The sequence below is a fragment of the Armigeres subalbatus genome, chromosome 2 (genome assembly GCF_024139115.2).
Source record: "Armigeres subalbatus isolate Guangzhou_Male chromosome 2, GZ_Asu_2, whole genome shotgun sequence".
NCBI classification, from domain to species: Eukaryota; Metazoa; Arthropoda; class Insecta; order Diptera; family Culicidae; genus Armigeres; species Armigeres subalbatus.
In genome coordinates this window covers 33295660-33319848 of record NC_085140.1, presented here as the reverse complement: position 1 = coordinate 33319848, position 24189 = coordinate 33295660, and the positions used below count along the sequence as shown (strand labels likewise).

General features: G+C 37.6%; 1 protein-coding gene and 3 long non-coding RNA genes across 6 annotated transcripts in view; 3 read left to right on the top strand and 1 right to left on the bottom strand.

The window, feature by feature from the left end:
* Positions 1-24189, top strand: part of LOC134218433 (uncharacterized) — a 914466-nt gene that overhangs the window by 264140 nt on the left and 626137 nt on the right. The window lies entirely within an intron of this gene.
* LOC134214213 (uncharacterized) lies at positions 12523-13039 on the bottom strand. Its single transcript, XR_009979705.1, has 2 exons — positions 12948-13039; positions 12523-12883 (listed from the first exon to the last, which is right to left on the bottom strand). It is a non-coding gene; the product is annotated as an uncharacterized LOC134214213 (long non-coding RNA).
* LOC134218432 (uncharacterized) lies at positions 15357-17257 on the top strand. Its single transcript, XR_009981350.1, has 5 exons — positions 15357-15454; positions 15538-15637; positions 15703-16236; positions 16295-16610; positions 16845-17257. It is a non-coding gene; the product is annotated as an uncharacterized LOC134218432 (long non-coding RNA).
* LOC134214212 (uncharacterized) lies at positions 18716-20322 on the top strand. The gene is made up of 2 exons (XR_009979704.1): positions 18716-19581; positions 20114-20322. It is a non-coding gene; the product is annotated as an uncharacterized LOC134214212 (long non-coding RNA).

The window sequence follows — 24189 nt, the reverse complement described above, 5'->3', positions numbered from 1 at the left end:
CGAAGAGAATTTCTTTCGAAATTCGAAGAGAACTTCTTTCGAAATTCGAAGAGAATTTTTTTCGAAATCCGAAGAGATTTTTTTTCGAAATCCGAAGAGAATTTCTTTCAAAATTTGAAGAAAATTTCTTTCGAAATTCGAAGAAAGTTTCTTTCGAAGTTCGAAGAAAATTTCTTTCGAATTTCTAAGAGAATTTTTTTAGAAATTCAAAGAGAATTTTTTTTCAAAAGTTGGAAAGAATTTCTTTCGAAATTCGAAGAAAATTTCTTTATAAATTCGAAGAAAAAATCTTTCGAAATTCAAAGAGAATTTCTTTTGAAATTCGAAGAGAATTTCTTTCGAAATTCGAAGATAATTTCTTTCAAAATTCGAAGGGAATTTCTTTCGAAATTCGAAAAGAATTTCTTTCGAAATTCGAAGAGAATTTCTTTCACAATCCGAAGAGAATTTCTTTCGCAATTTGAAGAGAATTTCTGTCGAAATTCGAAGAATTTCTTTCGAAAATCGAAGAGATTTTCTTTCAAAATTCGAAGAGAATTTTTCTCTAAATTCGAAGTGAATTTCTTTCGAAATTCGAAGAGAATTTCTTTCGAAATTCAAAGACTTTTTTTTCGAAATTCTAAGAGAATTTCCTTCACAATTCGAAGAGAATTTCTTTCGAAATTCGAAGAAAATTTCTTTCGAAATTCGAAAAAAACAAAAAATTGCAATTTGTAATTTATTCATCAAAATGATTGATTTGAAGCTAAATTTATTTTATGAAAACTTCTGCAAATTCAAAAGTTATTGTAAAGTGGCCAATTTTCTTAGAAAACCAATAAAACTAGATTCTTTTTATGTAGAAATCTTCATATTAAAAAATACCAAATTTTATAGAAAAATATTTTGACTCAGTTTTTTTTTAAATATTCACTTCTAGAACATTATTCATGAATTATATTGATTTTGTGGAAAAATAAACAATTAATCACTGCTTTAATTGATTAATACATATATGTAGATCACATTGCTTTCAAAATGTATAAAGCATTGAGTATTGCTTGGCGATTTGTCGTTTTAGTATTAACTACTGAAAAACTGTTTAGTTTAGGGATATTCATTAAATAACATACAAAGAACGTGTTTTTAATCAAATTGTGTGCCATGTCGTCGATGCGCGACTACAAAACAAAACATTGTTGATCGAAGTTGACTGGATTCGATTCCCGGTACGGACTAGGATTTTTTCAGGTTGAACATTTTCTCGACCTGGGCCTTAAAAGTATAGGAGGATGCAAAGAAGTGAATTCAAATCCACATCCCCAAAAAATGTGTAGTTTTGAAAAAAAAAAGATGATAAGTGCAACGCATGATTTTTAATCTGAATGTTCCATCTATTGGTTTATACTAATTGGATACCCTTTGTGCATATTGTCATGGGCAGGGCGCAATCGGGAACGACGATTCACTCAATCGGAAACAGTTGCCGGTTCGGTGTTGTTGGTTGCTGTCATACACGCTAAAAATGAACTACTCAAAATTGAGTCGAATCCGACTCATTTTCATTAAAAACGGGACAACTCAAAATTTGAGTAAAAGATACTACTTCAATAAAATGATGATTGCACTTAAACTAGGAGTCTGTTTGTCGTAAAATGCACTTAGATAGATAGATAAACTTGATTCGCATCTGTCGTATTAAAAATTGATGGAAGGCCAAGCTTAACTTTCGCGAAATCATCATTTTATTGAAGTAGTATCTTTTACTCAAATTTTGAGTTGTCCCGCTTTTAATGAAAATGAGTCGGATTCGACTCAATTTTGAGTAGTTCATTTTTAGCGTGTAAACAATTTCGTCTTCTTTCATCGCCATCGTCTCCACCATCCACGGCCTATCATCGTGAGAATGTTTGACGCCGTTCTCAAAACATCCTGTCCATTGGAAACGGCACGGGGGGGGGCGGGATGAGACGATGCGATGACGGTAAATTTCCATGAACCCTTTTCCATGGGAATGCGAATAGAGATGAGTGACGTTTAACGCTCGCACACTGATGTGCAATTCGGCATGTGTAAATACATGTTTGTTTTCCTTCTGCTCATAACCTCAAAATTGATCGATTCATCACAATGGTTGCGAAGGAGTCAAAAAATATATGGAAATATACTCATTTTTACCCAAATTTTGCTGAGTAGCACCATCTAGGAGTGTTTGTTTTCCTTTTATCGGCACTCACACATTCGGACGTGAGAATCTCAATGTAGGTAACGTCACCAACCATCATCTCCGTGTCTCGCCCAGGGTTGCCATTATGCCAGATATATCTGGCACTGCCAGACTTTTTGGCATCAAAAAGAGAAAAAGAGAAACCATTCACAATGCCAGACTTTTCAAATATCAGACAGATTTTTGGTGACCAGAATCGGTAGTATAAGAGTTACAGAAAATCGTCTCATAAAAGTGTGCTGCTCGGGATGCGAGTGCATTAGCAATTCAAAAACGACCGCCACTTCAACTAGCTTCAATAAACTAATGTTTTAATCATGTTCAATATTTTGTAATCAAAGTGAAGGTGTGGTTTCTGTGGATCTTGGTCCGGACTGCAGTTTATAGCCATGCAGGTTCCCCGAAATCGGTTTTAAAGGATCAAAGATGTTAAGACCAATTATTGGCATAATTTCTTGCGTAGCCTTGCGAGCAAAGGCGTAGGGTTGCTAATCCGAAGATGACGAGTTCGTTTCTCGGTCCGGTCTAGGATGCTTTCAAGTTGGAAACATTCTCGACTTCCTGTGCATAGTGAACCAATTGTACTTGCCACATATGATACATACTCATCCAAAGGCGGGCATAGAAGAGCTTTCAATCAATATCTGAGGAAATGCTAATTGATTAACAAGTTGGCCAAGTTCCAGTTGGAATGTAGAGCCATTGAAGAAGAAGTTCTTGCGTTTCGAGTTCTGGAGATGCTTACAACGTTATGTAATAAGAATCCCAATATAATATAATCACATGGTTTATTTTCATGATTTATCACATTTCCTGGTTATTAAACAATCCTATGTCGTTCTGGAAGATCCGAAACAATATGAAACTTATTTTGATGGACCTGAGTGGCAGCCAGAGATCCTTCGAAAGTTTCGAGGCATCCGAAAAAGAGGACAGTTCATAGAACTCATCCCTCTCTGAATAACGAATTATTGGTGTGCCCCATTCTCATGAACATTAGTGGCCTTCAGCCTTCATAAAAATTAAATTGGCACAATTTTGTTTGTTACAAAAATTCAATTATTCACTATATTTATCAATATTCTTTTTGAAGTAAATTTTTTTCAATAATTATTTATATTCTTTTTATAATTTATAGAACTTTTACAGCTTAGATATCATTCAACTCGATCTGAATTTTCTGAAATACTCAAATTGTTGTAAACGCCAAAAATCTTCTTTTTACGGATATAGAATTGATTTGACGAATATCTCAGGAAGCAGACCTTCTTTTAGAAGAATAACTTTGATAAACATAGATTAAAAGCAAACAGATGGTCAAAACAAAGAAATTTTTAATAGAGGTCAACATAATTAGATCATGTTTTTAGTTCGAATCACTTAATTTTAAAAATTATAAAGACAAATTTCTTCGCCAGATTTTGCCAGATTTTTAAAATGTAGCATGCCAGACTTTCCCCAAAAAGTAGTGGCAACCCTGGTCTCGCCTCGCCACACCGACAGTATCACCGTGATTGTCGAGCCATTCTGTTTACAATTAGCAAAGTTTTGTTGTCTTATAAGTTGTGGTGGTGGGTGCCGCTCAAACAGTCGACAATGGAAACGATGTTTGGATTCAGCGGGTTGGAACTGATCCAGCGGCATGTTTTGCTACTTTGGGTGTCTTCGAAGAGTTGGGTGTGTTTAGAAATTCTTCACGAGTCACAGTCAGTCACGATGAGATGGGATGTGATTTTGCTTTGCGGTTGAGGTTGATATACGAGCCCTGAAGTTATGTTTGAGTTTCAATGCCAAATTTATTTCTGTACTTGATTTTTGCGTGGATAAATTTTAACGAAGCGTACTCAAAACAATCAGAGAAAGAAAGTCTCCGAAAACGCTTTGTATTTTTGAAATATTTGTTAAATTTTTTTTAAATATTTCGTTACTCGAAAATCAATATGTTGTTTCGCATGCGTATCCAAGAAAAAATGATTACCCGATCATACTTCAAGTATTTTGCACGTAATTTATCATCGCTTTCTGTAGCAAAAACGATTTGATCCATTATCATCTCATCTCTCAACTTGCATAATGCAGCTTGCGATCGTAAACGAGTTACCAAATGATCCAGCTTCTCGTGGCGATTGAATATCATTTGACGGAATCGCAATATTTCGTACCGCAGAGAGATCTATCGCCGTGCGAAATGAATTATCCTAGAGTCCTATAAGAAGAGTAACGTCATGTGCCACGTTTGACAGGTCTCCTGCTCGTTTGGAACGCGCATTTGTATGGAACTGACAGACGATTCTGTTCCAATTCTGACACTTGACGACACTGTTATTATAGTCACTGTAAATTATCCAACACATGTGATTTTCCAAATTTAGCGGTTTGGGTGGTTTTCCTAACATCAGTACCGCCGAAGCACATGAGATATTTTAATTTTTAGTCATGATTTCCAACGGACTTGAGAGCCAAATACGCTAGAAATTGATCTTTCCAAGCTTTCCATCTGATACTTGTGTGACCATTATTATTTTCCACAAATTTTCCAATCATTACTATTTATCAACTAACTAGACTTCCATAGAATCGGTTGATTAACAATATTCTATTTTCCATACGAACGGATCACTCTGGAAATCGATAAACTTTTAAGATCCATCTTTCTGAATCAAACGAACGGATCGTTCTGATTATAAATGGATCCGAGTGCCTAGGAAAGTCAAGCGAACAGATAGCCTCGACTAAAAAATCAAACGGACGGACCGTTCTGATCTTCAACCAACTATTCAAATCTTGTAGAATAAATCCTTAGAAAAACTAAACTAATATCTTCAACTACTAGGAATTGTTAAATATCTTGGCTGTGCATATGCACAGCACATGTTTCGAAAATGGACAAATTGATATGAAACCTCCTACTCTCTAGATAGGCGTGATAACCCCTACACACCAAGACCACTTAAAGGTCACGTTTGCGGAAAAGCCATTAGAATCTGAGTACCAACCTCCACCTCGGTTAGCTCAAATTGAATATCTTTCGGATGCTTGATTTGTCCAATCTTCACATGTGCTTTACTGTTGTATATCCACAGTCAAGCGAGCACACCTTGTTTATTATTCGAAAGCATCACACTCTAGCCCCCAACAACGGTCTGGGCGGATTTGTATAGAGTGTGAATCAATCACACTCTGCTGTGTCAAAGGTTTGCTTGGCTCAAGCATTTGATGAGTTTGATTGATCTACGCATGCGGTCACGTGTACACGAACGACAAATGACGGTGGAGGACCGACACTTTCGATGCATGGGATACCCCGCTGGTGTTTGCATGTATAAAATTGACCCAGCAACCCTCCGAGCTTCGGAATAGTATAAATCCTACTAACATAAAACGGCTCTGCATTCGCTTTAGTCGCTTGCCGTCGGAAGAATATTGCAGAAGGAAGCAACACCAACACACACCGCATTGGCTCTGACGAAAGCGAATAAACAAAATGGGGGCCGGATGATGCTTTTTTTTCACCCGGCAATGGATATAGGACGTCAAATTTAAAATGATTGTTAAAACGTTAAAACTACATGTTGGTGGTGTTAGTGGGAATGCTCTCGCCTCTCAGATTCGAAAAATCGAAGCTTTAATCTTTGTTTACAACAGCAGATAAGTCGTTTTAAAAATTTGGGGTTAAGTTATAGACAATAAAAATTGTATGGAGTTCATTGGTAGAAAATATGTTTATGAAAAAAAAATTGAGCTAACACAAGCTTCGAACCTAGAACCACTAAGTGAGAGCCTAGAACGTTACCTCTCAGCTATCTTCGTTTCTTGGGTGAGAGGTGTTTGAAGTATAATAGGTTATACGCAATTTGCACTGATCATCGGCTGCTCGTGCATTCGTGCAGCAACGCACCGGGTGCTGTGTTTAGGTTCCGTGGCATATTTAAATCATCTGACGTTGAAAAACATTACGATTGAGTTCACATCATGTGCTTTTGTGTCAAACCGGTCAATTCATTCAAATATGTCACCTAATATTCATAATGTTTTGGTGTACCGGGAAGCAACTTCAGAATCAATTTCAACATTTAATTTGAACCCTCTGTAATGCATTCTTTCTGGCGTTGCAGCAAATAATCCATGGCAAAACATGGCTGACCTAACAATTAGTTTGTAAATAGAACAATTTATTTTAGTAAATGGTTTTGATTTTTCTATAAATATTAACTTACTATATTCGTACCTTTTCGCTTGCATACCTTCTGTGTGGTTTTTGATAGTTAATTAATTCATGCTATACATAAGTCCTAATCTTGGACTTCGCTAGACCAATTAATCGAAGCCCTATTCATAGTGACAACATATCTGTTAGAAGATTTCAAATAGCATTCGGATTAAGTGGGAGAAGCTGAGTTTCGGAAGGATTCGGAGAAAATTTTCCATTTTTGCAAGTCAATGGAAAATGTATCCAAACTTTTCTACAATCATAGCATGTTTTGGATCATGTAGTAATCTAAGTTCGATCATTTAGTTTGTCAATGACTCATTCCAGAGGTAAATTTCAAAACGAATATTTTTCTACAGCTCTGCCTTATAGTTTGTTGTTTTAATTCAAATAATAACAGAGTTGAAGCACTAGTTTGTAATAACTTATACTGAATGATAACAAATTTTCAATCAGTCAGTATAAGTTACTGCAGATAGCGCTATCACTCTGTTATTAGTGCAAAAGAAACAACAATAAGGCAGAGTTGTACAAACCTCCGCACTAGAAGTCCACCATACATCACGTCCGAAATTTAACCTCTGGACTGAATTAATGACAAACTACTAAATGATCGAAAACATCCTTGCTACAATCCATAACAAACTGCACTGCAACGATTTTCGATTTCCACATACTATAATATCAGGTGTGCAATCAGTATTATATATGTAAAGTATTACACATTATTGGCACAAGTATGCTGATTTAGGTAACACCAGCTCTGTCATGAGTAATCTATCAGATTTTGTACATGCATACTTTACCTGTAAAGAGTGATTTGATAAATAATTCTGGATCAGTTTATTACAATATATACAAAAGCAAATTAAAATAAATTAATTTTAATCAAACCTTCATACCAATCACTGTGAAATGCTCTCCATATGAAGAAAAGCAACCCTAGTAGAATTCTCTTCAGATTTTATTAAATCGGATCAAATTCGTAAATCTTAGTTGAAAAGTGGTTGAATGTCAATGACAAAAACGGAACTGCTCATCAGCAAAAAATGAATTCTTATCTATATGAAGAATCATACTATTCAAAACAATAATTTTAAAAAGGCTAACTTATTGATTGGGTGACAGAAGCCTAAGCTGGATTCTGACTTCAAATCGGGAAGCACTCGAAAGTTTGTCAAATGACCAAAATTATGGATATTTTAACCAAAACTAAGGATCATATTACCGAAGTTATGGATTATAATCACGATAAAAATTGCGACAAAGCGACCGTGTGCCGCTCAAAGCGCACAAGCCCAAGTCCTGGTGTTAGGTGGGACGCTAAACAGCCCTGATACGAAGGCCCTCCGACGAGAAAGGAAGTTTGCGCCGGCCCAATAAGCCGCCTGGAAAACCAGTCACTACGAACAATATAAGAGATAATGCGACTCGATATAATCGGCAAAGCCCTAGGCGACGAATACAGGATCACGATTGGAAGCTTGGAACATGGAACTACAATTCGCTAGGTTTCGCAGGTTGCGACAGGATGCTCTACGATGAATTACATCCCCGCAACTTCGACGTCGTGGCGCTGCAAGAGATTTGCTGGACAGGGCAGAAAGTGTGGAAAAGCGGGCATCGAGCGGCTACCTTCTACCAAAGCTGTGGCACCACCAACGAGCTGGGAACCGGCTTCATAGTGCTGGGTAAGATGCGCCAACGCGTGATTGGGTGGCAGCCAATCAACGCAAGGATGTGCAAGCTGAAGATTAAAGGCCGTTTCTTCAATTATAGCATCATCAACCTGCACTGCCCACACGAAGGGAGACCCGACGACGAGAAAGAAGCGTTCTACGCACAGCTGGAGCAGACATACGATGGATGCCCACTGCGGGACGTCAAAATCGTCATCGGTGACATGAACGCACAGGTAGGAAGGGAGGAAATGTATAGACCGGTCATCGGGCCGGATAGTCTGCACACCGTATCGACTGACAACGGCCAACGATGTATACACTTCGCCGCCTCCCACGGAATGGTAGTCCGAAGCACCTTCTTTCCCCGCAAAAATATCCACAAGGCCACATGGAGATCACCTAACCAAGAAACGGAAAACCAAATCGACCACGTTCTAATCGACGATAAATTCTTCTCCGACATCACGAACGTCCGCTCTTACCGCAGTGCGAATATTGAATCCGACCACTACCTCGTTGCAGTATGCCTGCGCTCAAAACTCTCGACGGTGTACAACACGCGTCGAAGTCGGACGCCGCGGCTTAACATTGGGCGGCTACAAGACGGTAGACTAGCCCAAGAATACGCGCAGCAGCTGGAAGTGGCACTCCCAACGGAAGAGGGGAAAGTGCTGCGTACCATCTATGGTGGGGTGCAGATGGCGGACGGTACGTGGAGGAGGCGAATAAACCACGAATTGCACCAGCTGTTGGGAGAACCATCCATCGTTCACACCGCGAAAATCGGACGACTGCGATGGGCCGGGCACGTAGCCAGAATGTCGGACAGTAACCCGGTGAAAATGGTTCCCGAAAATGATCCAACGGGCACAAGAAGGCGAGGTGCGCAGCGAGAAAGGTGGATCGATCAGGTGGAATATGACTTGCGACGTGGTTGGCGACGTGTAGCCATGGACCGAGCCGAATGGAGAAGACTCTTATATACCGCACAGGCCACTTCGGCCTTAGTCTGAATAAATAAATAATAATACATTATATCAACTTTGCTCGTGTGAAGATATTATCCCTAATCAAAGAGCACTCTGGAAAGATATTATCATTTAAGCATTTGATGATGATCCTAATAGCCCGCGCGTTTCGGGTTTTCTTCACGTTGCGAGGCCGTTGCTACAACAATAGCAGTGAGAAAACGTTTCTCCATGGCGAACATTGCACTTCATTTACTGAGCAAATAGATAACTAAGATCGATATCCCAGCATATCATCAGTATCTTTGCTCAGAAGATCGAATGATGGGTCGAATCGAATTGCAATGCCTGTAAGGATCAAAATGTAGTTTTCTATGGATCATTTTCCAAACATTTATGGATCATTTGTCATCAAGGAATGTAATAAGGCATTTTATGAGACGTTTCGCGGTGGCCCGATTATTTACTTCTAATGTTTTGTTTTGGTATGATTCTGCGTGAACATTCCGTTAGGCCCGAACACAAAATAATGTTTGTAACGTTTTACTTTTCATTCGAGTTTTCTTCAGCATTTCATGCTTAGAGTGTAATGGTATGAATAATCTAACGACACGTTTGAAGAATCATATGAAAAACTTTGTTCTAAAGCCCTGGTAGTCGAAAAGTAAAACAGGCAGAATTGATGATGGGACCCATCGGAATGTTCAGCGCGAAATTACCAAACAAACGGGCTCCCACTGATTGTCAAAGTAGATAAACACGAGAAAAACAGCTGTTTCGATCTGTCTCATAAAATGCCTTATTGTCGCTGAAAAATGCAAAAAACAAGCGACAAAAGAGAATAGCGATAACTCTTTGTCCTCATCTGCAGAGGATAAAGACATTGTTGCGTTCCGTTTTATTTGCAACAAACATGGAGAGGTAATTGTTGTGAACTTTTCAAACTGCGATAACTTGTATATTTCAAAAGTAAAACACAAATCATGTCAACAGATGGTTAAGTTCATTGGCGTAAATAAGGGGGGGCTAGGGGGGGCTTAGCCCTCCCTAGAAAAAAATTAGCCCCCCCTAGGATTTGATAAGTTAGTTAGCAGTGATATCAGTTTACAACATACAGCATAATAAATTACCGAAAAAGTTTGAAGACTAAAGAGTTAACTCTCATATTCACTCTATCATACTTAATGAAATGAGTGGAAGAAAAATTAGCTTGTTTCTGAATTCTGAAAAAGATTCCCATCAGCATCCCATCAGCAATACCCTTGTTAATCTGTGAAAAATACCCTTTAAAATCCATAGAGGATTTGCTTTAGAATCTCTCATTGATTTGCTCCGGAATATCTCCAGATTCGTTTTAAGATTGGTTCAGGAATTCCTTGACAAATCAGAATCGTAATCCTTTAAAGATTCAATTCGGAGTCTCTCGACGTTTTGCAAATGAGCTGCGTTGGGATCTCCAGACGATAAGGAATCCGGCTGACGATTAGCTTCGGAATCCCGCGAAGAATTGCTTCAGAATCATTCGACGTTTCGTTTAGGAATACATCGACGGTTTGCTTCAGAATTTCTCATAGATTTTGTTCAGAGTCCCTTAATGAATTTTTTTTGGAACCATTCGACGATTTGCTTCGAAATCCTTTGATGATTTGCATCGGAATCCCTCAACGATTTGCTTCAACATCCTTGGAGGATTCTTTTCAAAATAACTGAAGGATTAATTCGGAGTCGCTCGACGATTTGCTTCGAAGTCCTTCGACGGATTGCTTCGGAATCCTTTGACGATATGCGTCATCATCCCAGGAACATTGCTCATGAAATACCTGGAACCATCATATTGGAATTCCTGAAGGGTTTTCGACAAAATCCCTGGAATATTCCCCTTCAAATTCCTGAAATATTCCCGTCGAAATTCCTGGAGGGTGAAGGATCCATGGTACATTCTCGTCGGAATCCTTAAAATTTTTCCGTTCGAATTCCTCTTCCGAAATCTCTGGTGGATTCCCTTCATGATCCCTGGAGGCTCCCATCGGTATTCTCGTCGAAATATCTAGAGATTCCCGTCAGAGTCCCTGGAACATTCCAGTGAGGATCACTAAAGGATTCTCATCAGAATTCTTTGAAGATTCTCGGCGGAATCCATGGAAAGTTGCACTATTTTTTTTCGTTTGAGATAGGTAAAATATTTATGAAGTATGCAAATATATCCACTGCCTGACGCTAGTCGAGCGCAATGAACATAGACTGTGAGTTGTTGCTCACACGTGCTTGAGAAAAGAGAATAATATGAATGAGTGTGATGGATCCGCAATAGGGCAAAGACAAAGGTGCTGTTTGAACGAGATGGCGCCACAACATTTAAAGTAAAATGAATTTCCTTGTATGGACAAATCATCCGTTCTCATCAACTACGCATCGCATCAATATGAAAGCTAGGTCAAAAAGCAACAAATAATTTTTAGATTTTTTGTACCCACGACTTGTTTTGCAGTTCTAAACAATAAAACAGATTTCATTGTACTTCCATACTAAATTCTAGCTGTATACTTTCGATTGCTTCAAGACTGTTCTCCACCTCGTGTGTGTGGAAGGAACATTGAAAGCTTACGATATCGAACAGCAGATGTCACTAGTGTATATGCAATATTACATTAATACAAACACGCAGCAACACCACCTGTCGCCTGATAATGGAAATATTGCAATTATACCATCAGGTGTAGTGGCTGTTGTTACCATGTTTTGAAAGGGCCTCAAGCGGATTTTTTGGTAGAATGCAACTGACGATCTCCTATTGCCTTAGGTGGTTGGACTGCATTTGTCACATCACCGCTGATAACTTGATGAGATGTTAAAATGTTCCAAAATTATCAAAAAGAGGGTCAATTTCGAGAAAAAATATAAAGGGGCTATAGCCCCCCCTAGGCATCGGCGATAGTTACGCCAATGGTTAAGTTAATATCTAAACTATGATAACTGATACTTATTTAACCAAAAACATCATCGGAAACCGACTGCTTCTCAAAATGCACGGCAGGCGATCATTGTCCTATTCTGTTGCAGTTTGGGACAAACGCTTATTGCGAATTGAGTTTGTCTCAACATTTACAAGAGAGGACAGTGTTGTTGTCATTGGCAATGTTGTTATTTTACATTCCTTGTTTGTCATACGTTCATAGGAAAATACAAATATATTATATTAACAATATAGTTCACTCTCACGCAATACTGACGACCCATACTTGAGCGTATGTGGCGCCACCCGTGGCAGAAATGCAACTACTACACGCTAAAATTTTGCGCAACCCTGATTGACGCAAGTGGTGTCAAATCAAAACAGCAAGAGTCCTTTATGAAATGAACGGAATGACAAAACTGTGAAATCGATACAATTTTTATTACTACATAGTTAATCTATCTTCTATATAATAAGAATGACATGGTCTATGTTCGTATCCGCATAACACAAAAATTGGTGGATGGATTTCTCTAATCCATATGATATTTCTCCATTTGAAAATCAAGAGAAAGGTTGAGTAAATCGAGAAAAACTAAAATTAAGATTCTTTGAAGATTTCGCATCAGAAGTTTCCAATTCGCATTTTCGCCTACTTTGCAGCACAACATCTGCCGGGTCGACTAGTTTATCATAAACATGGCCAATCGACTGGAAGCGTTAACTCGATTTCTGGAGTTTGGACACTCCCACCCAGTAGACGGTATTTTTTATTTATGTTTGCGTGTGCCACTGCGACCAGTTCCTCCTGGAACGGGATCATAACAACACAGCCGCAGAATTACACCTTGTGGGATTCAATACCTAAAGCCATTGTATGAAATAAATTATTCTAGAAATTAGTGAGCTTAAAACTTTATTATTTTACCTGCGCTATGTAGATTCGTGTCCATCAAAATATACACAGTACACGCTTTTCTGAGATTATGCAGTGACAGGTAGTTTTATCCCATTTTTGCGACCTATAAAGAATTGTCAAAATCTAGGAAAACGTCAAAATCAATCTGTGCCATTTGTACACAAATCTGGGCAAATTGTGAAGTTTTCGGATTTAACAACATGCTTCACGATGAAAATCTCTCCTTTTTCATCGAATGCAGTGAAAGTGAGGTAAAAATCTCGGTAAAAATAGTGAAATAATTGATGGAAGCCATTCCTACTGCGTTCAATGGATGAAATGCCGTCAGAAAAATGGATTTATCTTCCAATTTCTAACAAATTTACAATACTCAAGCTCAAAAATATCTGGGTGAATTTACCTAGTCTGACTAATAGACTCGTTAAACCTATTTTTGAGAAATCACATGAGTTTTTTTGGACTGGGTAACTTTTTACCCAAAAATGGGTAGAATGAGAATAGCCTGTATCAGTGTCAACAAACATTTTCAGGAGAAACGTCACATTTGCACGCTTAAAAGATAATGGCCAAAACAAGTTTATCGATCATTTCAGATAACAGATGGTGCTGTATTCACTAGTAAAAGCAGTAAAAGCTGTCTCTACACGCTTAGTTCAGTTCACCCAAATATGGGTGAAGAGTACCTAAAATCGCCAAAAAGTGCACATACCTAGATATGGGTGAAATGGTATTTACCAATTTATGGGTGAATCCAGTTTACCTATATATAGGTACTTAAACAGAAGCAATTTATTAGTAAATGTCACCCATATTTGGGTGATTTCAAAGTCTTTTTTCATGAATCTCATAAAATAGCCTCTGATTCATAAACAAAGAATTAAATAATTTTATTCAAAATATCAATAAAAGTTATAAGCACATTTTTATCAGACTTTAGGTTCTATTATATTTAACATGTATGACCGCATTTTACGATTCACGACCATCGTACCGAGAACAAAAGGTGTCGCATTTATTTCAGCAATTCCTGGTGCCGTCGAAAAGCTACCGGATATTCCCGCTTGCTGAGCTACGAAACGGGTTCTCTCGTTGTGCACGTGTCTCAGCCCCAAATCTCGTTTTTTTCATAGCCGTTACACGCCTGACGTCTGGAGGAGAAGGGATTTATCATTAATTCTATTGTAGAGATGAAAATTTTATCTAATTGAAACTTATTTGATGACGAAGTAATGGTCCATAAATCAATGGTTCGGAGGCTTTCAGAAGGTGAATTCTTCGGAGGCTCCAAGAGCTATATTCTCCGTTGGTGCTACCACATGCTCTGTTTCGCTTTACTATGGATTTTGAGTGCGACCCTCGGGGTGATAAGGTGCTGATAAGTGGTCCGCTGAGTATAAACAGGAAGGGACATTGTGCGATATTTATCCCATTTCACTTATCGTTATGTGTAGCCAAATTCTCGACCAAATTTCCAAACCGACCGGAGGTGTTTGTTTAGCAGAGGCAATAACTGGTTAATTTTCAGATAGCAGAAAACCTGCTGATCAGGAAGTGCACCTGTTTGAGTACAGAGATGTAGCGCATATTGCACAGCACAATTCTTGTTGAATTTTCTCAGTTGCAGCGGCAAACTCCGTGATGTTGGACTGGTCGGTTCCATGGCTTTTGATTTTTCTCCTATAGGTAGAGTGATTAAGATGGAATATCATCATGGAATTCAAAGAGACGTATTATTTAAACTTACTTGTTCCTCGTAATTTCAGTTTGCCGATTTACGACTTTAGATTTTTAGCAAGAGTTCCACTGCGAGCTACACTAGTCTGCGATTCTGATCCAAATGTTTTTATTTTCATCCAAATATGGGTAAATCAATTTACCCATATATCTGTGAATCCATTTGACTTATAATATGGGTGAAATTTACTGAATTTATCAGTACATTTCACCTATAGATAGTGGAATATATAGATGAGCGAAGATAAATCCTCTGTCTCCAAACGAACTGTCAAACGTGTCTCCAAACGAGCATGACGTCACGATTTCAATGGAAATGTTAAGGGCTGTGACGTCATATGCGCGTGTGCACGGTCAAAAAAGCGACTCAGCCATGCTTTCGCTCATCTATAGATTCTACTATCTATAATTTCACCCATAATAAGGGCAATGTGTGCAATACCCAAATATGGGTGATTAAAGTACCCATAAATAGGTAAACTGATATAAGCGTGTATATTGTTAATATAATATACACGCTTAGCTCAATTTACCTATTTATGGGTACTTCATTCACCCATATTTAGGTAATGAACAATTTACTTATATTATGGGTGAAATGTACTGAGTTTATCAGTAAAGTTCACTCACATTATTGATAAAGTCGCCTTACTAATATATGGGTAAATGTATTTACCCATATTTGGGTGAAAAAAAATTATTGTTCACCGTTTTGTTTACCGCAAAATGTTTTCTGCAAAATGGAATTAAATATTTCGGTCGACTTGCTGATCGTAATAATGGTAAGTAAATATTAAATATATTTATACTTATTGCATATCCGCATTTTGGTATTCATCTAATTTTGCGTTTTATGTAATGAAAGGTACCAAAACAAGTCAAAAGGAGCGATGGATCAAGCCAAGGATCAAGCAGTACTTTCCGAGCGACCACTTTATAAACAACCGGACCTGTTGCATGAATAGGTAAGTACATTTATTATCCGTGCATCTCACCGCAACACATTCACTATTCCCTTCTCCTCTTCCAGCCGCGAAAATGAATACCTCCAACTATGTGGCATACAAATCATGTCGGATCCGCCGCTACAACCTCCGCGAAAATGAGAGACCTGCTGCATTCCGTATCCTTCGAAGTCTACTCCAGCTGGTCTTGAACGATATATCTTGGCCCCATGGCTTACGAAGCCCATCGTGCATCGTTTAAACATCTTAAATTTAAAACTCGCGTCGAACGTTACGCCAAATAAAAATCTGGCGTAGATGGTGCTGAAACCGATCCGGAGAACTTCACCACCGTCGACGAGGTATGTAAATATGTGGATGAACCGGCGGCTTGCTAGAATCGCCTGTCCACACCCAAAAAGAGCAAATACGAAAGAGCTGGTTCGGACGACGAAGACGACCGCGATAACGGTACCGTCATCGGTGGTGAACACGTCAAGTTGGTCGAAGTCCAGTTCTGCGACTTGTGCAATATGTTCTTATTTATCCAGAAGAGAAAACTTCGACAACGGGCCGAACGAATCCACAAGAAAAAATCAGCGATGTTAAGGCTAAGAAAGGTAAGAAGGACTGACGGGGAATCCAGTTGTAAAACATCATGTGTAATTCTCACATTAGCTTTCCCTGCAGATGCTAAGAAGGAGAAAGATGCCAGCACTTCGGAAGCGAGAGCCAGCGACCAAATGTGGGAGGTTGTTGATAACGATATCGGAGATTTGCTACGTGAAGTAAGTGGCCCTGTGGAGGACGGAGAGGAAGACGAGAGAAAGACCAGCTGCGAAAGCTTTGCAAGTTGTTCATTTGTTTTATGAAGTGGATAAAACACAATGCCACCATCCAGCAGCACATCATCGGCCCGGAACTGCGAAATAGCTGAATATGGATATTAGGCCACCCCCGAATCAGTATCGATGCACCAACAAGTACATTTGAGGTAAGTTTCATTGAATTATTATAAATGGAAAACCGGAAGCTTTTTCACAATCTGTCTTTCTTGCTTCGGAGGTAGCGATTTTCCAATTCTAAGAAACCAAGTGAGAAATTTACTACTTCCGAAGTCAAGTATTAATCGTGTAGAACCAAAATTCGCTATCCGAAGCTCCGGATATCAATTTAGAATTTGATACACAACTCTATTTTCACAATGTTTTGTTTTCCATTTCAACAGAACTGTCGACACCCGTGAATAAAAATGCTATGCTTGGAAATTGGAGCAGCAAACGGAGCAAACGTGAATATCCGGAAGCAAGCCAGCCAGGTTGTAATTCCCGGCACCTGGTGTTAGATGTTCCATCTTATGTTGGGTTAGACCAACTATTATTGTATATTTAGTATATAGTGTTATAAATTGTATTTATTCGTTATAATAAAATGATATTTTTTTCATTTATTTTTATTAATCTTCAATGTAATATTAGAAAAAATCAGTATGGTTTCAAACAAAACAAAATCACCCAAATTTGGGTAAAATTTACTAATAAATCATCTCTATTCAACTACCTATAAGTAGGTAAAAACGGTTTACTCATATATGGGTAAAGATCATTTCACCCATATCTAGGTATGTGCACTTTTTGAGGATTTTAGGTATTCTTCACCCATATTTGGGTGAACTGAAGTAAGCGTGTATTTGGAAAATAGCAGGAATGATATTGGTTTTCTTGATCATGTTGAAAGGTACATATTTTCCAATTATTTGCCAAATTTTAGCTTAGTTATGGATCGTAAAATTATTCTTTATGGTTACGACTGAACTTTTTTTTTTTGGATTTATGGAACATTCAGATGTTATTTTTGGATCATTATTTTTTTTTCATTATGGATCGTTTTTGTGCATTCAACGGCTGCCATAAACAAATGTGAAAAATAAGCTTTATTTAGTGTTATAATACTTTTCTAATATGTTTGTCAACCCTTTTGAACGAGCGAGAAAGGCATCATCACCGCTAGGTGGATTAATCAGGGTTTTTTTTCTGCTTCTTCTGTTTGTTTCCAAGGAAATTCAGCATTCATTTGCACAGATCACTAAGGCTGTGAACCATTCCACCGATTCGTTTAACTTTTAGTTAAAATTTGACACTTCGGTGGTTATTTTCCAATTGTGGTTAAAATTTTACTCCGAAGCCGACCCATTTGATTTTTGACAGATTGATAGTTATTCGGAACGAAATGGATTTGGCGCCAATTTTCTCGCGAACAAAGTTTAACTATCGAACTGTCAAATCTAACCATGCTCCGGAGCAGGGTTATTTTTAACCACGGCGAAATAACCATCGAACTGTCAAATTTTAACTAAAAGTTAAACGAATCGGTGGAATGGTTCACAGCCTAACTGTTTTCAGTTAGTTGGAAATGTTTGATCCAGAACTGTATTATTTTATAACTAGTTTTTTTTTTTGTGGACGCAATAGCGCCCGTGGCAATTTTTTTTTTTTTTCGATATAAACGGTTCTTTAATTCGTGCATTGAAAAATCAAAATTTTCAACGTCTGATGTCTGTGGTTTTTTTTCATCAAATGCTGTGTCTGGCTGTCTAAGGTTGTCACTGGCTTTGTTTTCTGCATCTTATAGTAAAAAAGAATTGAAGTGTCAAATATTTTATTTTTGTGAGAATTTCCCCGCGTGCTGTGTCTGGTTGGCTAGTCACCGGACAGACAAACAGGGCTATTATATATAGTATATATATATATTACGAGAATGGTACCTTTAGCTCTGAATAGGTGGGTTAACTACTTAAACAAAACACAACATTTTTCAACAAAAGTATAAGTGTTTATATATGAAAACCATGACTAATTCAAGGGCACGTCGGGAGCGATGCGTTTAGTGATGCGAATACAAAACGTCGAACAGATATCGCCAGGAACATGTTCGCTCGTGTACGCAGTGGAATTGGCTTTAGTATATAGGTATATGCAAGATGCCAATCTGCAACTTGACGGCAATACTTGATAAGGGAGCATGATAGTTATTATTTCCTTATATATGGCAATTTTAACTCGTCTGTTCAATACACTTTGGGAGGTCTTAAGAAAACAATCTTTGATTTAACCTTTTTGCGCTTCTTCACCTTGAAACTAAATTTCGGAGGTGTAACTTTAGCGTTTGACAGCCTCACTAGTAATAATTGCATTGCAACTGTGAGTGATAGGTTGCAGCTGATTGTTACGTCTGTTTGACTCTGAGCCAACTTTGTTGCATTTCACAATTCCAGTTTCGTTCTCACACATGTCAGTATATTTTCAATTCCTTTTGCTTATAGATAGTGGAATATATAGATGAGCGAAGATAAATCCTCTGTCTCCAAACGAGCTGTCAAACGTGTCTCCAAACGAGCATGACGTCACGATTTCAATGGAAACGTTAAGGGCTGTGACGTCATATGCGCGTGTGCACGGGCAAAAAAATCGACTCAGCCATGCTTTCGCTCATCTATAGATTCTACTATCTATACTTTTGCTGTATTTAAATGGTTCACTTCTCACAACTGTGTGAGAATTCTATAGAATAATCGATGACTCACTCAAAATCCAACAGTCACCTCTATGTGCGCTGCTGCAATATAGCTTCTTTTATTGTTCAACTTCAACCCGCCCAATTAGAATATTGCTAGCTTAGTGTTCGATTTAGTTCGCACTTTCAAAAACATAAACCGCAACGTTTGTAAGCCAAATTCATATTTTTTTTACAATGCATTTACAGCGGTAAGTTCGAACCCAGCCGCCTTTAGCGTGATTCTGTTCTGTTATCATTCTTAGTGGCTGAGCCAAAAACAAAACTAAAACGGCCGTTTCCTATATAAGGGAAGCACCACACAGAAAATTGCATCATTCACATTAGCGTTGTGGAATTAATTAGAAGCAGTGTTATTATTCGAAGTTATTCTCAGTGAACATTTTGCATCGGTAAGTAAATGGTAAAAAACATTATTTGAGTACCTAATTGAATTTAGGTTCAATCAAATTCAAGAAAGGATGTTATCGGTCGTTTAGTAATTTGCGTTGAATTAATTGGTAGTTTGTCAATAACTTAGAAGAATTCAACTAATAACGGAGTTATAGCGCTAGTTGCAGTAACTTAAACAAAATTATTGGATTTTTGTTATCATTCAATCTAAGTTACTGAAACTATAGCTATAACTCCGTTACCAGTGGAATTCAAACAACGAACCATGAGGCAGAGTTGTAGAAAAACCTTCGCACTAGAATTTCCCATACAACATTTATTGAAATTCAGATTTTGGAATGAATTATCGACAAACTACTTAATGATCGAACGCAAATTATTAAATGATCGATAACATTCTTGAATTCAATATTCAAATCTGAACTGTGTTTTGCTGGCTGGTCTTCAGGAACCGCACGGCCTTAGACATTTAAGAATTTGTGTACCCGAATTATCACTTTCAGGAACTTCGTCAACCGTTTCCATTTGCAGATAAATATGCCAAACAAATCGGATCAACATGGGGCCGCTATTCGCCAAGGCGTCCAGGCGAACCCCAACGCCAAGGGAGAGGCAAGAGCAGAAGTAGTTCGAACGGCCGTACAACAGGCGAACGCTCAAGGTCAAGGTAAAAAGTGAATCATTGATCACATTGTACCAATTACTTGAATAAATGTGTTACCTTGAGTAAAATATAATAACTTAGTCCATTATCCGAATATCTTTTGCCCAGTGAAAGACAATAATTTCCATTGGAAAGAATGGGATATGCATCTGAATTGAAAATGTTTCATAAGCTGGAGAGCTCGGAAAGTTTCGAGTATAGATTCTTACTGCGCCATTTGAAATTGTTCGCTTCGATTGAAACTATGTGTAGGTATATTGCATTTATCTTTTCGGTAACATAAAGCTATCCTGCCTTGCTCCCCAATTGAGCTAACGTGGCGCCAATCAGCAACGTGGCGCCTTAAATTCCTCGATGTGCTAACTGTTTATTGAGCATTTGCGATGTAAAAAGATGAGTTTGTTATATATGAACAGGAATCTATTTTTAGAATTTTTGTGTAGTAAGTCTTCACTTACTATACAAGTCGAGTTGGTTTTATTCCATTTAAGTATACATCTTGATAATAAGCTCAAGCCGTCCTTAGTGTCTCGTATGTACTTGACTCATGTTGAAATCGACAGGAGGTAGCAAATTTTTCTATCTTCAACTTGTGTTATTTTATTTTTTACCCTATGAACGGCTCTTGATTAAACTTCCCAGGTTGAACCTTTTTACACTTATTTCTTTTTTACGCAATTTCTCATTCCGTAAGTAGACATGAATACCGTCGTGAAATCGAGGTGAGGCCGCAATCAGTACAATGATTTCCTTAAGTATTGGTCTTATCATTAGGCAAACCTTTGGATTATGTACATAGGTGGTAGATTAAGGGAATTCCTGGTGATGTAATAATCGGTTTCGCCCTGAAGATGCATAAGTATTCGAATTGTGACAACGTCAACCAGTGACACAACGTCAAAAATTATCAGAGTTGTATAAGAATAAAAATTGATAGTAATGAAAATAATCTGCTTTTGTAAACAATGTTTCGAACGACGAGTTGACGAATCTAAAGGCACACCCACGTGAACCAACACCATCAATACATAGTAGGGTGCCAATGGAATTTATGAGAAAAAACTTGACATCGAATTTCAAAAAACGACATTGCTCACAAGTTTCATAACCCGGTAAGATGCGCGGCTACAAAGCAAGACCATGCTAAGGGTGGCTGGGTTCGATTCCCGGTACCGGTCTAGGCAATTTTTGGATTGGAAATGGTCTCGACTTCCCTGGGCATAAAAGTATCATCGTGTTAGCCTCATGATAGACGAATCCAAGAATGGTAACCTGGCTTAGAAACCTCGCAGTTAATAACCGTGGAAGTGTTCAATGAACACTCAGCTGCGAGGCGGCTCTTTCCCAAGGGGGGGCCAAAGGAAAAGTCAAAAATCGAATTTTTGTTTTTGATGCCAAGTGACTTGGCATGAAACGTCGAGATATGACGTGATCTAAAAAAACCCTGATTAATCCACCTAGCGGTGATGGTGCCTTTCTCGTGCGTAATAAAAAGAGTATTTTGGCCATTACTCTTGAGCCGATCTGGCCAATTTCCAATAGGAAACAATGGTAGAGTATCGTGCGTCGAATGCAACTTGTTGCGAGTAAATCGCACACACACATACACACACACATACACACACACATACACACACATACACACAGACATCACATCAATTCGTCGAGCTAAGTCGATCGGTATATAACACTATGGGTCTCCGGGCCTTCTATACTTAGTATACGAGAAAGGCAAAAATTTGAAAAAAATCGTTTTTTTTTTCTTAGAACATTTTTAGGACTTCTTTCATCGAATTTTAACACCACACGATACGCAAATGTATTCGTAGCCAAATAAATATGAAATATGAAATGTTAAATATTAAATATTAAATATGAAATATGAAATATGAAATATTAAATATTAATTATCAATTATTAAATATTAAATATTAAATATTAAATATTAAATATTAAATATTAAATATCAAATATTAAATATTAAATATTAAATATTAAATATTAAATATTAAATATTAAATATTAAATATTAAATATTAAATATTAAATATTAAATATTAAATATTAAATATTAAATATTAAATATTAAATATTAAATATTAAATATTAAATATTAAATATTAAATATTAAATATTAAATATTAAATATTAAATATTAAATATTAAATATTAAATATTAAATATTAAATATTAAATATTAAATATTAAATATTAAATATTAAATATTAAATATTAAATATTAAATATTAAATATTAAATATTAAATATTAAATATTAAATATTAAATATTAAATATTAACATTAAATATTAAATATTAAATATTAAATGTTAATAAATGCCATGCCAATGCTATGCCAACGCCATGCCAATGCTATGCTAACGCCATGCCAATGCCATGCCAATGCCATGCTAACGCCATGCCAACGCCATGCCAACGCCATGCCAATGCCATGCCAATGCCATGCCAACGCCATGCCAATGCCATGCCAATGCCATGCTAACGCCATGCCAACGCCATGCCAATGCCATGCCAACGCCATGCCAACGCCATGCCAACGCTATGCCAATGCTATGCCAACGCCATGCCAATGCCATGCTAATGCCATGCTAACGCTACGCTGATGCTGTGCTAATGCCATGCCAATGCCATGCCAATGCCATGCCAATGCCATGCCAATGCTATGCTAATGCCATGCCAATGCCATGCCAATGCCATGCCAATGCTATGCCAATGCCATGCTAATGCTATGCTAATGCTATGCTAATGCCATGCTAATGCTATGCTAATGCTATGCTAATGCTATGCTAATGCTATGCTAATGCTATGCTAATGCTATGCTAATGCTATGCTAATGCTATGCTAATGCTATGCTAAAGCTATGCTAATGCTATGCTAATGCTATGCTAATGCTATGCTAATGCTATGCTAATGCTATGCTAATGCTATGCTAATGCTATGCTAATGCTATGCTAATGCTATGCTAATGCTATGCTAATGCTATGCTAATGCTATGCTAATGCTATGCGGTCTAGGATGTTTTCGGGTTGGAAACTTTCTCGACACCCTGGGCATAGTGTATCCATTGTACTTGCTACTAAGCATATGCGGTATTTCGAAAAAAATCGTTTCAGGTAGTTCGAAACGAAATTCCGCGGAATTTCGCGGAATTTGAGCAAGGCGAAATCTGATTTTTTGATTTCGTTTCGCTTCGCAAAATTACAAAAATTTCGCTCGAAAAAACTGGCTTTTAACGAAATTTTACGGAATTCCGCGGAATTTCGAAACAAATTTAAACTTAAACCATACTGCTTCGTGCGGTCGTGTATTATCAAAAATTTTGGCTGCGCCGCTGAACAAAATCATAAAGTTGTTTTTAAAACTTAATGTTATACAAATTTTTCTATTAACGCATACTACACAATCCCATTCTGTGTCAACAAATACGTTTTTGTTTTCCTATAAAAAAAAAATCAAAAGTGATCCGACTTAACATTCATGACATCAGGTACAGAGTATACATACATATATGAAGAGCATACATATATGAATCAGATCAGTATAACTTTTTCGAAAAGGCAAAGCCGTGGCGCGAATTCCTAGGGCCCTTATAATGTCTTTTCAGAGCGCCTCTTTCATATTAAAGGCCGATTTCTTCCGTTTTGGCCTTCGAGCCTCCTATTAAAAAGGTTTAATTTGGAAGGAAATGGTAGCCTTTTGGTACAACTGTTTATACGAGAAAAGAAAAATTATTTCTTTATACCTGGCAAACGTCTGCCGTAAAACCTTTGCGATTACATTTCTGAAATACAATCTGAATTACATACAGGGGTAAGGCAAAATTATTGAATTTTGAAATTTGGTCCAAATTCAAATCCTTATAACTTTCTGAAAAATTGATGAAATTGGATAAAACCGGAAACAATCGACGGCAAATTTAGTCA